This window comes from Pteropus medius, unplaced genomic scaffold (genome assembly GCF_902729225.1).
Source record: "Pteropus medius unplaced genomic scaffold, Ma_sr-lr_union100, whole genome shotgun sequence".
NCBI lineage: Eukaryota > Metazoa > Chordata > Mammalia > Chiroptera > Pteropodidae > Pteropus > Pteropus medius.
Genome location: NW_024354875.1, coordinates 34,169,258 through 34,185,071, shown reverse-complemented (window position 1 = coordinate 34,185,071; position 15,814 = coordinate 34,169,258). Strand labels below are relative to the sequence as shown.

At 39.4% G+C, this 15,814-nt stretch overlaps 1 protein-coding gene across 1 annotated transcript in view; it reads left to right on the top strand.

Moving 5' to 3' along the window:
• WIPF1 (WAS/WASL interacting protein family member 1) overlaps positions 1 to 15,814 on the top strand; it is a 108,277-nt gene that overhangs the window by 32,855 nt on the left and 59,608 nt on the right.

Sequence of the window (15,814 nt, the reverse complement as noted above, 5' to 3'; positions counted from 1 at the left end):
AGTAAGTGATGGATTTGGGATTTGAACCCAGGTAGTTTGATTCCAGAATCCTTCCTTTTAGGAGTAACATGAGCTTATTTATCAATTCTGTTCTATTTTATGTGCTCTTGAATGTGGAAGGGATAGATGCATCTGAGTAGGAAGACTGTACAAAGAGGCAATTAATTAGGTGTTCTCTTGTCCCATGTTATGTATGTGTTTGAGGAAAATATATGAATCAGAGCCACAAATCTGCACAGTACCATTCATGATCTCTTCCAGCACCCTTGGTACACTTTGAATTGTTTACATTGCTTTGCATTCTTCTATTCTTCCTAAAAGAAAGGAGCAACAAATGTGTGAGAGGGTCTTGGTTCTTAGTACTGTCTGCCACCTCTGGAGTTCTGTGTTTATGAGGCTTTTTAAAAATTCATCCTGAGTGAACAGCAAGACTTTCTGTATGTTCCTAGCCAGTCTTTTTATGAACAAGGAAATTTGCCATATCCTTTTAGTGATTTTATTAACAACAAGGAGTTAGGGGCCTGGTTATTTGGAATTCAACTGCATGATATTAGAAAGGGCCAATTTTGTTGTTGGCATTAGGCAGGCCTTGTAGTATGCCAGAGAAGAATACTTCTGGCCTCTGGCTTTGAAGACAGCTAGCCATAGGGCTTGACAATTCTGGCTTAGAGAACAGTACAGTGGCATAAAGAAATGTACCAGAGTGCAGTGCCTCAGCAAGAGAACTTTCTTGACCTTTCATCTTCCCTTTAGGTGAGCTAAGAGCTCAGAAACATGGGACATGGTATCTTTTTGCATGACTGCTAATGAGGAAGGCCTTTGACATGACATAATGCTCCAAAAATCCCCCCAAGGTCAGTGCAGAAACAATGGCTCTGGGGTCTGACTGGACTGTTTGACCTGCATTGTGAAGCAGACTGTCCAGGGCGTGCCTCACTGGGTTCCTCCCTGCACAGCATGCATATGGTGCCCTGAAAATGATACTGGAAATGACACTGGACCCATAGTCAGAAGCTTGGGGTTTAACTCCCAGTTCTATCACTTATTTACTTGCTTGAATAAATCTCTTCAACTCTTGGAATTTTAGTCTTCCCTTTTGTATTATGAGAGTGATTAAAAATAATATTTATAACTCATAAAATGTTTATGTGGCCAAATTAGTTTTTTTAAATATGTTATGTTAGAACAGAAACATTCTTTTAAGGTATTGTATCACTTCTTCTTTGTGGTCCAAACCAGGATCTCAGTCCAGTAAATTGAGAGTTACTGGCAGGACTTCAGGCAGTTGCTACCTTTATTCCTATTCCCTCCTTCCCAGTTCTCTGGAATTCTCCATGAAAAATTAAATATGGAATTTTAATGTTAACTTTCATTAAAATTCATATACATCTACAAATATACACAAACAATACATGCCTAGGTATTTTATGGTTAGAATTTCCCCTATATGATTTCACCCCTGCACTGATATCAAAGTTTTAGAAAAGTGGACACTACCTTGTTTTTAGGCAAAGGAAATGTAGATTCTTGTTGATTCCTTTGCTTTTGTAACTAGACATTAGGAAACTCAGAATTCTAGCCTCTGAGCAGGTCTGGCAACATTATTTTCTCATTTGAATTCCTCAACTCTTTAGAGGATAAGTTTACATTCTTATGATCTTATAGTTAAGCTCTTACCTAATTCTAGAATAGATTCCTGAGCTGATGATGACTTCTAGTGACTGGAAATGAGGAAGCAGGAAACCCACCCTTCCAGCCTCCCTTCTGCAGGTACGCTACCATCTCCAGAGCACCTGCATGTCTCAGACTCTCAAAGTTGCTGAAGCATTCCCCAGGATGTCCCTGGCTACATCCCAGTCACTGGTTTCTTAGCTGCCCCTCTACCCTACCCAAATGATTTGTGAGACCTATAGCCAGTCCTCCTCATAGCAAGGTGGGAGGGAAGCGAATGGAGACCTGGCAGCACACTCTGTTAGAAAGAGTAATGTGATCTCCCCCAACACAATTCATTGTTATTAACATGAACCTACCATTAAATTTTTCAAAACCATGGGCTGACCTTACAGTTAATGGTGTTCTATTATGTAGGTCTCTGATGTTTACCAAGAAAAGTCACATGTATTTCATCTTTAGAAGAAAGTATAGGTAGGATTTCTAAACCATTTACTATTAAAACACACACACACACGACCAGTTAAAAAAGCATGGTCCATGAGCAAAAGTCAGGAAAAGGGAAATAACAAGAAGAAAACAATATAACAGAATACATGTGATAAAATGGCTGGAGTAAGACATATTACAATAAAAGTGACTAGGTTAAATTCCTCTGATAAAATCACTGACTCTCGGATAGATTGAAAAGATAATCTAGCTATATATTGTCTTCAGGAATGTGTATACCAGAGTCACACAGAGAGGAACAAAGGGATAGGTTGGTGAATGCTAACTAACAAAACAAGAATAGAGATGATAATATTAAAAAGTGTAAGAATATTAACAAGACATAAAAGAATAAGAGAGATAAGTCAAACAAGAAGATTCAGTAATAATGAACCTTCATGCAGTGAACATCTTAGCACTGGATTAGATGAAGCAAGATTTGTTAAAAACACAAGTAAAATAATACAAATAAAAATGTAAATAAACAATTTAAAAACACAAAAGTTTTCTATAAACAGTGGGATGTTTATAGAAATAAACAAATGCCTTCGGAATTTGATCAAGTAGATAAAAATAAGTAGGAACAGATTTGAATAACATCATCATCATTGTCAACAACCCAACAAATAGGAACTACACACAATTTTTAAAAAGAATATGAAGCATTTACAAAATTTGGTGAAATAATAGACCACAAAGAAACTTTTCACTTAAAAAATATACATACTGCTACATGTCACAATAACATAGCATTGAAAATTCACAGAAGATGGGGCCTGCCACCACCTCCATCCAAGCACTCGGAAACTAAAATCTGATCCCTTTAAATAATTCTTGGGTCAAAAAGGAAATCACTACTGAAACTATAGACTATTTTTAAATTAATAATGGGAATACTATGCATCGAAATGTGTGGGATAGGACTAAAAATATATTTAGATAAAAATTTAAAGCTTGTATTTAAAAAGACTGAAAATAAAATAAACTTGTAATTTAAGAAGCTAATAAGTGAAAAACAAAACAAGACAAAATAGGGAAGGGAAATAATGGTAAATTATTTACCTTTATTAGAAAAATTATTTTTTTCTAATAAATTAGAATAAAAAGATTGGCAGTTAGGCAAAAGTGCAGGGTTTATGATAAAGCTGCTGGAATGAGGCTGGAAAGCTGAGTTAATGGGATAAAAGACACTGTCTCTGCCCTTAATTGCCACTAAGGTTTGGTTAAGGTGAAAAGCATGTGCAGAAAATAGAGGAAAAGACTAAAATCAATAAAATGCCTGTTTATGAATTGTAGATGGTAACCATATCGACTGCAGCGAGCAACATCAGGCTCCGAGTCTCTGGTGTCAGGCAGAACTGAGCTTATCAAGAGGCCTTGGACAGGTTATGTGGCCTCTCTATCTTGGTTACCTTATCTCTAAAGTAGGAATCACAGTACCGACTGCACAGGATTGCAGTGAGAATTAAATGTGTGTACATGAAGCACTTGGCTCAATGCTCGACATGTGCTAAGGGCTTGGTTGATGGTTTCCTAAAAGAGGCAGTGCAGCATTTCTTCCAGTCTCTTCTGGATGCTGGTGGGATGATTAGGGCACTATCAGTATCTTAGTACATTTTACACAGGAGCAGGACAAAAATAGTGTTTAGAGTAGCCAAGTTCTGCCTACCTGGATGAAAAGATTGGCATGTTTGCAACTGTTCATGAAATTTGCCCATGGTGAATGGCTTAACAAGTCTCTGTCCATTAAGAGAAAATTTCTATAAAACGTGATGCTCCCAAAGCAGCAGTGTTTCATGAGCTGGAGAGAAGATCCTGGGCAAAGAGAAAAGGATGGCCAGCAGTCGGTTGGCTTCCCTGAGTAGGAAAGGCGGAATCAAGGAGTCCTTCCTGATCCATGAACACTTATTCCTCGTCAGCAGGAGTGACACATCATTCCTGCAACCCTTCAGTATCAGTATGAGGCTCCTCAGGCACGATGATGGATTCATGAGATCTTGAAAAAGTAAATGTAATGGAGTCAGATGGTAAACTCAGAAAAAATTAAAAAGATTTAACACGACCCTCTTTTATCTGTATTTAGGACTTGATGAGGATTTGTAGTTTGAGGTAAAGTTAGAATATGTATGGAAGTAGGTGAGACTCACAGGGTGTCTTAGTGTCTGTAGATGCTACCTCCAAACCACTTTAATCAAAACATGTATTCAGTAGGGGGAAAAATCAGAGAGAATAGTTAAATGATGTCTATGATCCAAACAAGAACTAATTGACTGCTCTATTGCCTCCATTCCCAAGACACCATCAACCATAAGATGTACCATCATATTAATGACAGGAAAGGAGGGGGGAAAAAGACATGATATTAAATGTATACTGTGATTCCAGGAATGTTAAAATATGAAGGAAAAAAGCTACCAACAAAAACATGCATCTTGGAATTAAAGAAATGCAGAATTTCACTTAACTGGTGTTTTGCTGTTTTCTTGCTGGTAGAGGCTAGGACTAATTTTATGAAAGCAATAAGTAAATGTTTTATTATGCATGTGGCGGAACTAATGAAAATTGAAAGCAAAGAAAAGTTTTTTCAGGCCCATAGAGTGATTTTCTTTCATTCTCTTGTCAAGACAGAAAAAAATCATGGACAGTCGTGGGGGTATACATGATGAACCTGGAGCATCTTGTAGTGCCAGAAAATAAGGTGCTCAAAAATAGTAAACAAAAAACAAAATTGATAAAAGTATGCCAAAGGAGCAGAAGAACCAACTGAAAGAGCTCCTAATAGCCAAAGGTGGAACAATTTGATCCACAAAATAAATAAAATAGTGTTGAATTTTAACCCAAAGTTTAAAATAAATATCTATGAGACTATACCGATATAAATAAAAAAATCAAATAAATTAATAAATGTGTAAAAGACAAATCTTCTATACAGAAGAATTCCAAAGAATTTATATATAGATACTCCACCCTCAAGGATTTCCTTTCAAAGCATACAGTATGGAAAGGGAGTGGGGAGCAGCTTTCCAGTGGAGAAACCTGACAAACGCTACCCCGAGAAATCAAGGCCAACATCAACAGTATTAAATTGTGTTGGGAGTATCTATACACACTTGATATGATGTGATTAAAATGGCACTTTACTTTTGTAGTTTTACCCGAAATAGTCTTATCATGAGAAAGACATCAGACAAATTCCAATTGTAAGACATTCTGTAAAACGTCTTACCAGTTCTCTTCAGAACTGTCAAGGTGATCCAAAACAAGGGAAGTATGGGCAATTGAGAAGTCTAACGAGACATGATGCCTAAATGCAATGCGGTATCCGAGGTGGGATCCGGGAACCAAAAAAAAAGGACATTAGGGGAAAACGAAGGAAATCTACATAAACTATGGACTTCTGTTCATCATAATGTGTCTATATTGGTTTATTAATTGTTACTTATATATCATCTAAATGTAAATTTTTAATAGTGGGGAGACTGGGTGCAGAAAGGGTGGGAACTCTGTGCTATTTTCTTGATTTTTCTAAAAATCTACAACTGTTCTAAAGAATAAAGTCTATTAAAATTTTTCAAATGCCTAAACAGAAAAAAACATTTCATGGACAGGAGGCCACGTTAGGAATTTCAAAGGAAAATTATAAAGCATTTTGTGAAGACTTTAAAAAATTCCACACAGAGCATGGTTTAAGTGGAACATATGTAACTGCTTAGTTGAAAAAAAATGGAGCTGGCAACTTAACCCAGAATGTGACACTTCTAAATACATTCAAATGGAGTCATTATTATTTATCATCTACGTTGTATTTTGTTTTTCCAAGATGGTAAAGTTTTACCATTACCCCTATTTTAAAGCTGAGGCCATGCTTATGTCCATCTTGACTCAAGTGGCTAATCTAACTGTACAGTTGAATCAGAAAACTAGCCATCAGTTTTCAGAATGGTAAAACAGTTATACATGTTTGAAAGCCAGAAATGCAATCATGCGGAGAGACTTCAGGGGTCTACTGTTGTCCAAAGTTCTGACTCTGAGGACTCATTTCCTTACCCAGTGTTCTCACATGGAAAACTTTATTCAGGAATTATAGGGTGATATTTTCAAGACTTGGAACAGTGAGCTTGTCTATAGTTAGCTCTCTAAAAAACAAACCAAAAAAATCCCTTTAAAAGCATTGAAAAAAATTATACCAGGGAAGCCAAATAGAAACAATTTGGGGTTTCTGCACTGAGTCAAATTGTACAAATTGCAGGATATTCCCCTCGGTCCAGGGCATGGTTTTACTCCCACACACCACTTCCTACATTCACCAATTCCAGTATGTTTGGACCTCCAGAGAGCTAGAGGAATTATACAAGGAGAGGGGAAGGCACTGACCACAGGAACAAGAAAGCTGGACATGGCACCCCTGGGCTTCTCGCTTGGTCCTGCCCCTTCTCCAGTCTCCCAGCTGGATACGGAGGGGCACATCTGGCCACTCTCCCTGGTGCTCTTGCCAGACCAGCATCAGGGCCCCCCACGGCCAAGGTTCACATGTCGCCAAGGTCCCACCACCATCCTGCAGAAGATGTTAACGTCAGCCCTTTGAGGAGAAACCGAATGGCTGGCATATTTCGGAGACCAGCAGAGGGGAAATGTCTGCCAGTTATTCAGCCCTGGAAGGCAAAGAGTGCTGGGACTTTGCTTGTGGGCCCAGAATTAGAGCACACTGTCTGACAGCAGGACTAAATAGACTGGATGTACACACTTGAGACGTCCCAGGAAATTCAGGGTGAGTGGCCCTTGCTGCTGCAGGATCCAGAAACGTGAGCTGAGCCCTGGGTGTGCTCCTTTGTGGTGGCGCCCTCCAGAGAACAGCCTGGGTACATCCTGGGCGCAGCGCCACTGCCGCCTTTCCTCAGCGTCCCGAGGGCGGCAGCACCAGACGGAGCCTGTCCGATGACAGGAGAGCCCCCGCTCCGCTGAGAGCAGTCCTCGCCTTCTCAGAAGCTGCCGCCTCAACCCCAGAGAGGCGACGCTGAAGCTCAAGGGTCTCTGTCTCTCCCTCTCCCCTCCCCTTCCTTGTAGAGTCAAGTACCAGGAGTCCAGACGTCACTCTTCCCTCTGCCTCCTTCCCAGACTTATCTCCTCTGTACCTGTGCCCTAGGGACTCCTAAAACCACCCTTCCGGGAGACCACCATTTCTTTAGACACAGGGTTACCCTAGTGTGAACAGGCAGCGAGAAGATCTTATCACATGCCTCTCTGACCGCCGAGAGAGGCGAGTCAAAGAAGGTGCAGTGAGGAAGTATAATGTCACATGCAACACTTACAGGAAACTGGCTAGAAGATAGCAGGGCAACTGGAGAACTTGGTCGTTTTCAACGGATTAAAACAACACAGGTTAGTGCTTTTCTTTTCCCCCTGAAAAATCTTTCATAGCCACTCAGAAATATCTAACTGGTTCTCTTTCCTTAAACTGTCTTTAACTATTTTCGTAATGTGAATAAATTGCTCTGGCTTTGAATGTGAGAGCCAGGGCATAGCCGGTGGTAACCAACCACACATTGTTAGAGGAACAAACATCCAGCCGTTACTGTGAAAATGAAATTAGAATCTCTCTTGCTTCCCTGTTTAGAACTTCGATGCCTTTTAAAAACAAACCTTCAGATATACATTAAATAGCTTATTTGTGGAATTCAGCTAAGCCTCTCCTCGCGTTCACCTATTAACATAAATGTGAAACAGAACAAATCAGCTTGTGTTTGCAGGCAGACGCGGGGTGTTCAAAGGCCAGTAGAAAATACGGGAATATTGTGTGTGAAAACATGCTGCAAGGCTGTATACAGAGGTTTGCTGTTTTTATGTACTGTTCATCTGGTAAAATGAATCTTTTGGTTTGTATTTCCTGTTAAAATAATTTCTCATATCTTTATAAATTCTTAAGTTCCCTTTTTATTTTGTCTGCCCTCTTCTTTCTTTTATCCCCCTTTATTTCTTTCCTTCTTTTACTAACATAAAATGGGAGTAGAGAAAGAGTAGAGAGAAGTTTGAATGTGAGACGAGGAAGTCCCCTGCTTGCCCCCGAGTTTAAGAAGGAGCACAGCCTAGGGCTATAGCCGTGCAGGGCCTGAAGAAGCCATGAGGTCTGACTGTCGCTAGAGCTTTGTGTCTTAGTCTGTGCTTCCTATGTAAGCGAAGATTTGAAGATTTGAAGAGTTAAGAGAAGAGTCAGAGATGGGGTTAAAGGGTTGGAAGTTAGAGCCGAGAAACAGCTAAAGGGCCCAAGATCATTCATCCTGTGGCCACTGAGGGACAGTTTAATAAAGAACTTCGAGTTAATAAAAGGCTCTTACACAAAGACCTGCTCCTTTCACACCTATATATGAAGAAGGAAAATGTCTCAAATCTGAGTTAGAAGAAGGAAGTTACTACATTCTTGGGCCATTAGTGAGCTCTAGAACAGTTTAGCCAGAGGGGTTGCCGAGCGTTTTTCTGGACACTTGAAAACATACTAGATTTCTTCTGTGAATGTGTTAATAGAGGCAGAGAGAGTCATGAAGAGAAGAGACCAGGACCGTGAGCTTCTGTGTCATCTCTTTATTCTAGCCCAGAGTGTTCCACAGTGTTTGTACTGAACAACAAAATGATGGAGGAGTGAGGGGTGAGGGGTGAGTGGACTCACGTGTTGTTTATACCCCAGTCATGCAAAATAACCAGTGATGAAAGAGAAAAATCAGTGTTGATGTTTGTCCTGAGATTGCCACATTTTTCTTTTTATTTTTTACTACCATGTTGTGCAAGAAAATGGAGAGGAAGCTGACAGAATAAGGGAGGATTCTAAGTTGGAGATCTTGGCCCAAGTGGTTTCAGAAACCACTGCACTGGCTCTGACAGAGGCAGCCCATGTTCCCATAGAGATTAGAATTTTATTGGTTGAAGCCCTTTGCACAAATAAATGCCTGGAGGAGACACACAGGAGAACTACAGTGGGCAGGTCACTTACACGTGGCACCAGGAGCACCATGAACACCAGAAAGAGGCTTACGCAGAGGTGCCTGGCTGGTCATCCCTAGAAGGAGCTCTTCTTTCAGTTTTGTTTTGTTTTTTTCGTTGGTCATAGAGCATTGTTGTTCAGGGAGTTTTGTGATTTGCTAATCTGCTGCTCGTAGTAGAAAAGTACTTCTATTTTGTTAAAATACTTTCCAGATGGACCAGACCTCTTTTTTGTAAATACATCCTCCAAAAGCTGTTCGCATTCCTTCTGGGGGCATCTGTTCTCTCCTGGCCGGCCGTTTCTCACCCCCTTCTCCAGCTTTCCACCTTCCCTGTGTCCCTTTGCATTTAAGCTGGGAGAAAAGGCTTACAAAGTGTCATTATCATGCTATGTCTCTGATTCCCAGTCCTGGAAGTGATTCTGAAAAAGTGGTTCTGTGTCTACATAATGGCAGAAGGTAGTGGATCATGTTGGATGGTGGAGAGCACCTGGAATATTAATCTCACCTATACTTTTTAGATAGGAATTACTTCCAAGTTGAACACTGAGTTCAGTTTGAAGGTCAAAATTAGAGAGAAATCAATGGTCCTCTTTATCTGGAGAGAAAATAGTGAATTTTATAGGGAGAGACGGCATGGACATGTTACTGGAGTCTCTGAATAAGAGGAAGGGGGCTGATTTCGCAAATCCCTCTTCTCCTGGACGCTGACATCTAGGCAGGTCTCTTCTCTCCAGAAGCTCAGATAATACAAAGGAACATTTCAGGGTCAACATCCACCAATGTTTAGATAGCCAGGGTTTCAGAGGGATAAAATGGTTCTCACCATTTACAAGTAGGGTAAAAGACACTAGTAAGGAAAAAGAAAATAAAAAGTAAAACTTTTTTTATTTTTATTCAACCTTTGATTGAATTGATCTTTGCTCATCTTTTTGAGTTGGCGTCAGCAAGTCTGAAGGCCCTTCTCTCTGGGTTTTTCAGAAGGAAGTTCCTGGTCATGTGTAAGGTATTATTGTTGTCATCACCATCATACTGGGAACATACTGGGAGTCATAGTCGTTTTATTTAATTGTGATAAAATACTTATAACATAAAATTTACCATCTTAACCATTAAGTGTGTAGTTCAGTAGTGTTAAATATATTAACACTGTTGTTCAGCCAATATCCAGAACCTTTTCATCTTGCAAAATGGAAACCCTATAGCCATTAAACAACAACTAACTCCTCATTTACCACCTCCTTTAGCCCCTGGCAACCGCATTCTACTTTCTGTTTATGTGAGTGTGACTACTTTAAGTACGTCATATGACTGGAATTATACAATATTTGTCTTCTTGTAACTGCTTTATTTCATTTAGCATAATGTCCTCAAGGTTCACCCATGTTGTAGCACGTATTAGAACTTCCTTAATTTTTAAGGCTGAGTAATATTCCATTATATGTATATACTACATTTTCTTTATCCATTTATCTGTGTATGACATTCTAGTTACTTGCACCTTTGAATATTGTGATAATGCTGCTGTGAACGTGGGTGTACAAATATTTCTTTGAGGCCCTGCTTTCAATTCTTTTGTATATATACCCAAATCATGTGGTGATTCTGTTTTTAATTTTCTGAGGAACTGCCGTAACTGTTTTCCTTAGCAGCTGCTCTATTTTACATTCCCAACAACAGTGCCTAAGCATTCCAATTTATCCACATCCTAGCCGACACTTGTTATTTTGTTGTTGTTTTTTTATAGCAGGCATCCTAATTAGTGTAACATGATATCTTTTTAAATTTGAATTTCTCTAATAATTAGTGATGTTGAGCATCTTTTTACATGTTTGTTGGCCATTTGTATATCTTCTTTAGAGAAATGTCTGTTCAAGTATCTTACCTATTTTTCAAAGAGGTTATTTGTTTTTTTGTGTCATTGAGTTGTAGGAGTTCTTTATATATTCTAGATATTAGAGAACCATAGGTTTTGAAAGTATTGTATGTGCAGGTTCTAATGTCCACATCATCTGCTAAGAGCTTATTGCCTCCTATGGTCTACACCCTTGGCAAAGAGCATGAGTTTCAGTAATATGATTTTTTTTTCCTCGTATGATTTTTATCTTGATTCTGAAATGCTTCACAAAATCTCAGTCATTTTCAGCTTATAAGCAGTTCAGTTTTCAAGTACTTACAAAGGGAAAGGGAAAGAAAAAATGGGGAACCGAAGAGACAGCTTGGGGCAATGCTTTTTATTCCTTCCACGATTTATACTTTTTTTGGTTACAGAAACTTCAGGAAAAAGCCTTATCCTTGGTTCTGTTGACTAAAACCAGACTCTGTGCAGGAATAAACATACTTTCTGGGAAACATCCAGTAATTAGGTCTTCTTATATCACCCTCCCTCCAAACCCTCAGACTTGAAGATAACTCAGATTACATGATCATTATCATATTCCTTCATGAATGCCTCAAACAAAATGTTATATTTTGCTTCTGGGTAGTAAGGACCAAAGAAGACTTGAGCTGTTGTCCCAGGAAAAGGAGCAAGAACCATGGGACTCTTCTGGAGGCGTGGTCACGGTATTTGTTTAGATTACAGATTTTATGGAAGGAAATGGTAGGGAAAACATCATGGAAGTTTGACACAGTGCTGTATAGTTCTTTTGCTGGAGGTGCTGTCTGCTAAATAATACCATTATGGTCATGTATACTCTGTGACACTTCCCGGGAGGGAATTGTCTTATGCCTTTTCACTCTGTCATTTCAGTTTCCCTCCATTTCTTCATCAGTTAGAAAGTTGTTTCCAAAAAAAAAAAAGCCTCTTAGTTTCTCCCCCCCCACACACAAAAAGCATCAGAAAATGACAAGAATGTTTGTTTATTTGTTTTGTTTATAAAAGGACAGAGAAAGCTTTTTTTGAAAAGAATAAACTGGGAAAAGATGAGTTTTTGAAGCGGAACCCCGTTGTGGTACAACAAACTAAATTTAAAAGGTACCTAGTCCTAGCTTATGTGACATCCTCTGTCACTTCCACCAGGAGGTGTTTATATACCACTAACATTGTAATTTCTCAGTACTAATTGGAAGTTACTGCTTCATGACTAACTGGCTAGCTATTTACCAGGGTTTCTGTTTTGATACTTTCTGGTATGAATTAGGCTTCCTTTCTACTTTTGTTTGTGTCTAGAGCTTAATAACATGTCATCTTTTAAGTTCACTCATTGTATTGGTTATAATCCTGTGTTGCTTAAAAAACAGAGTCCTTTTTTTTATAGTAGAATACATGATTACACACACATATATGCACACACACATAAATATATATCTTTTAATCAGAGAAAAATTCTTTAGGGCAGATGTCTCCTCAGTTAAAAATCATTAAAGGATATCTTAGAACCTACCATTATTTGAAATATGCTGCTAACTTCAGACTAGGAGGTCGTGTATATATTATACCTAAAGATTCATTTGGATGGTTTGCTAGTGAATTCACTGATTTATTAAATGGTGATTTGGAGCATCTTCTTTGATTTCCAGGACAGCTATGGAAAGATTTGGTCTTCCTTAAAGGCTTTAGAGACCTGTAGAATGATCCTGACTCCTGAAGATTGGGTGTGGGACCAGTAGAGGGGTTGTCCCATACCTCGCCAGCTTGCTACGCAGAAAGCTGCACAGAGAGAGCTGTTAAAGAAAGGGAGCTGGTGTTCCAACCCTGCCTTCCCACTGCGGTGCGACTTCTTAGGAAGTCCCAGTTCCAAGTCATTAAACTAAGTGAACATTCTTGATAAACTGCCACTAGGGCTTTGCCTAAAACCTCTTTCAAAGCAAACAACATGTTCCTTCACTCTTTCTCCCCTTCCCTCTGTGTTTTCTCTTCTTTCTGCTCTTAACTGTCACTCCTGCCATTTTGTGCCCATCACCTTGTGAAAATTCAGACCAGAACTCAACTGCATGGACAGCATGCTTCCTCTGCCAACCCTGTCTCTCTTCACGAGAGTCTTTAATTACCTTCCTTGCAAAATCGAGGACACATCAAGGCTGATGAGTATAATTACCGGAATAAAAATGTTTGAGAGGTTTTATGTAGGAAAAATAATTTGGAAAAAAATAATCTTGTAAGATAGATTAGGATAAATCAGGAAGGATGGATATTTTACTTTTTAAAAACTTCTTTTAAGGATTCATAAGGAGGTAACAATAGGCAAAAGGGAATTGAAAAGGCCAGAGGATAATTTGCTCTAAAAGACAAAAATGTTAGGTTATTTGAAAACTATTTTTTTCTCCTACTTGGTGCCAGGAACATCTGGCCTTGGGAAAAATTTAGGAAAGAAGCTTTCAGATGCTGTTGTCATTATTTAAAACTGAAAGAGGTAGATAAAAAAATAGAATCCCAGATTTTTAGAAATAGAAAGGACCTTCAAAGGTTCAATCCCCTCATTTTTAGATTTGGAAACAGACCCAGAAAGGTTAGATTATTTGTCTGGACCAAAATAGCTAATTAGTAAGAGTAGTGGATATAGACCAAGGCTCCTGACTTCAGCACAGCTTACCAGCTGCAATGTTGAGGGGTCCTAAAGACTTGGAACCTGGATATAGGTGTCCCTGAAGGATCTTCAGAGGCTAGACCCATGCCTAATGGGAGTAAACCGAGAGACTGGAGAGTTTATATACTCCCAAACTCCAGCTAAGTGACCTCTGCTTAATTCCCAGAAGACAGCACAGCAATATGGGTATAATCTTATAGGTAGACACCTAATTCATCCTACCTGGAGAAAGTTTGTGTCCAGTGAATGGCGATGGTCCCCGTGGAGCAAAGAAGAGGACAACTCAGAAAAATTCCCAGTGTTTGGCCAGGAAGAGAGATCCTGAATCTCATAGATATGAATATGGATTGAGAGGGGTTGTCCATTTTAAAGTGGGGTTGTCCATTTTAAGGTGGGGTTGAAGATCAGGGCTCACTGTGGCCCAGATTAAGTAGCCCTTAACAGGTTTACCCATCCTTAGCTCTGATTCCAGGATCCCTGAACCACCTTCTGAACACTAAATCAGCTTCCTGGGTACCATGATCTCAGAAGAGTGTATTCTGAACTTGGTCACTAGAAAAAAATGACATCATTTGTGAATTTTGGTGTGCCCAGATTCCTCTTGTGAATTTGTAACGTGGGTCAGTCATTCTGAGTCTGATCCCTCCGGCTTCCAGATAAAAGGGAAGCTTTAAGATCTCTATGATGAAGTCCCCATGCTTGAAGTGTGCTGATCTACCCCTCCCCAGTAATGCCATTCGTAAGGGGCTTCCCTGGGCAAACAGCAGCCTCTCAGCGTCAGTCCTACTCCTTTGTCATTCTTCTCCAAAATGCCATAAACATTATAAACAGAAGAAAATGAGATATAAAATGTAGGACCTACTATCGGACATTAGAAGGCCCTTTTAGGACACTGGGTGTTTTACATATGTTTGTGAGTTTTTTGTTTGTTTGTTTGTTTTTTGCAATTTCCCCTTAATTCAGAAATATTTATGACATGCCTTCCATGTGGGTCTTACATTTTAGTAGGAGGGTTTGGACAGTAACAGTAAACCTAATCAAATAGTATGTTATGTAGTGTATTACAAGGTTGGAAAGTAGTAAGTACTATGGAAAAAGAAGTGCAACAAGCTAAGGAAGGGCAGGAGTACAATGGTGAGTGTATGGATTTAAATGGGGTGGTTAGGGTGACCGTCAGCGAGAAGGTTGCATTTAAGCAAAGATGTGGAAGAGAATTTGCTTTGCAGATACCTGGGGGAAAGCGCAAGGGCCTTGAGGCAGGAACGTGCCTGGCATATTCAAGGAATAACAAGGAGCCAGTGGGACTAAAGCAGAGTAGGAAGCAAGATTCCTGGAGGGTCTTGTAGGCCATTGTAGGACTCAGGCTTTCACTCAATGAGAAGGAGCTTTGCAAGGACTTTGAGCAAAAGAGACAGTTATCTGGTTTTGCACTTTAAAAGACCCCTCTGGCTATTATATTGAGAATAAACTGTAAAAGAGCAAGAGTAGAAAAAGAGACCAATTAGGAGCTATATCAGTACTCTGGTAAGAGATGATGGTACCTTTGACCAGGTGGCAGCACTGGAGATGGTAAGGAGTAAATAGAGTCTGGTTATTTAGAAGGTAGAACGAACAAAGTTAACTGTTGGATTGAACAATAATAAACAGAAGAGGGGAGTCAAGGAAGATTCCAAGGATTTTGGCCTAAGCAAAGAAAAAAATGGAAATGCTTTCAAACTGAGATGGGGAAGGCTATAAGTAGAGCAAGTAGAGGTAGGGGAGAGATATATGGAATTTAGTTTGGGATATGTAGAATCTGAGATGTCCATTAAACAGCCATCACGTAGAAATATTGAGTAGGCAGTTGCGTATATGTGTCTAAACATAGGAGTTAGAATTCTAGAAGAAATTAATCTTTCTTAATGATCTTAATGGTTTAATATTATTCCTGAATTTATCTGTAGCTTCTAAAACTCCTATAAAAAAACATAGAATGGAACTCTGCATAAGGACTTACTCATTGATTGATTTCTGGGACTGAGATCAGAGAGCGTTCACGAGTAGAAGGGTGAGGGGAGTAGAAGGGTGAGGGTTTTTGTTTTAGGCCTTGCCTAAAGTAAAATGGTTATTAAGTAAAATGGTTATTCCTTAAGCCCCAGTGATTGCATGATTCTT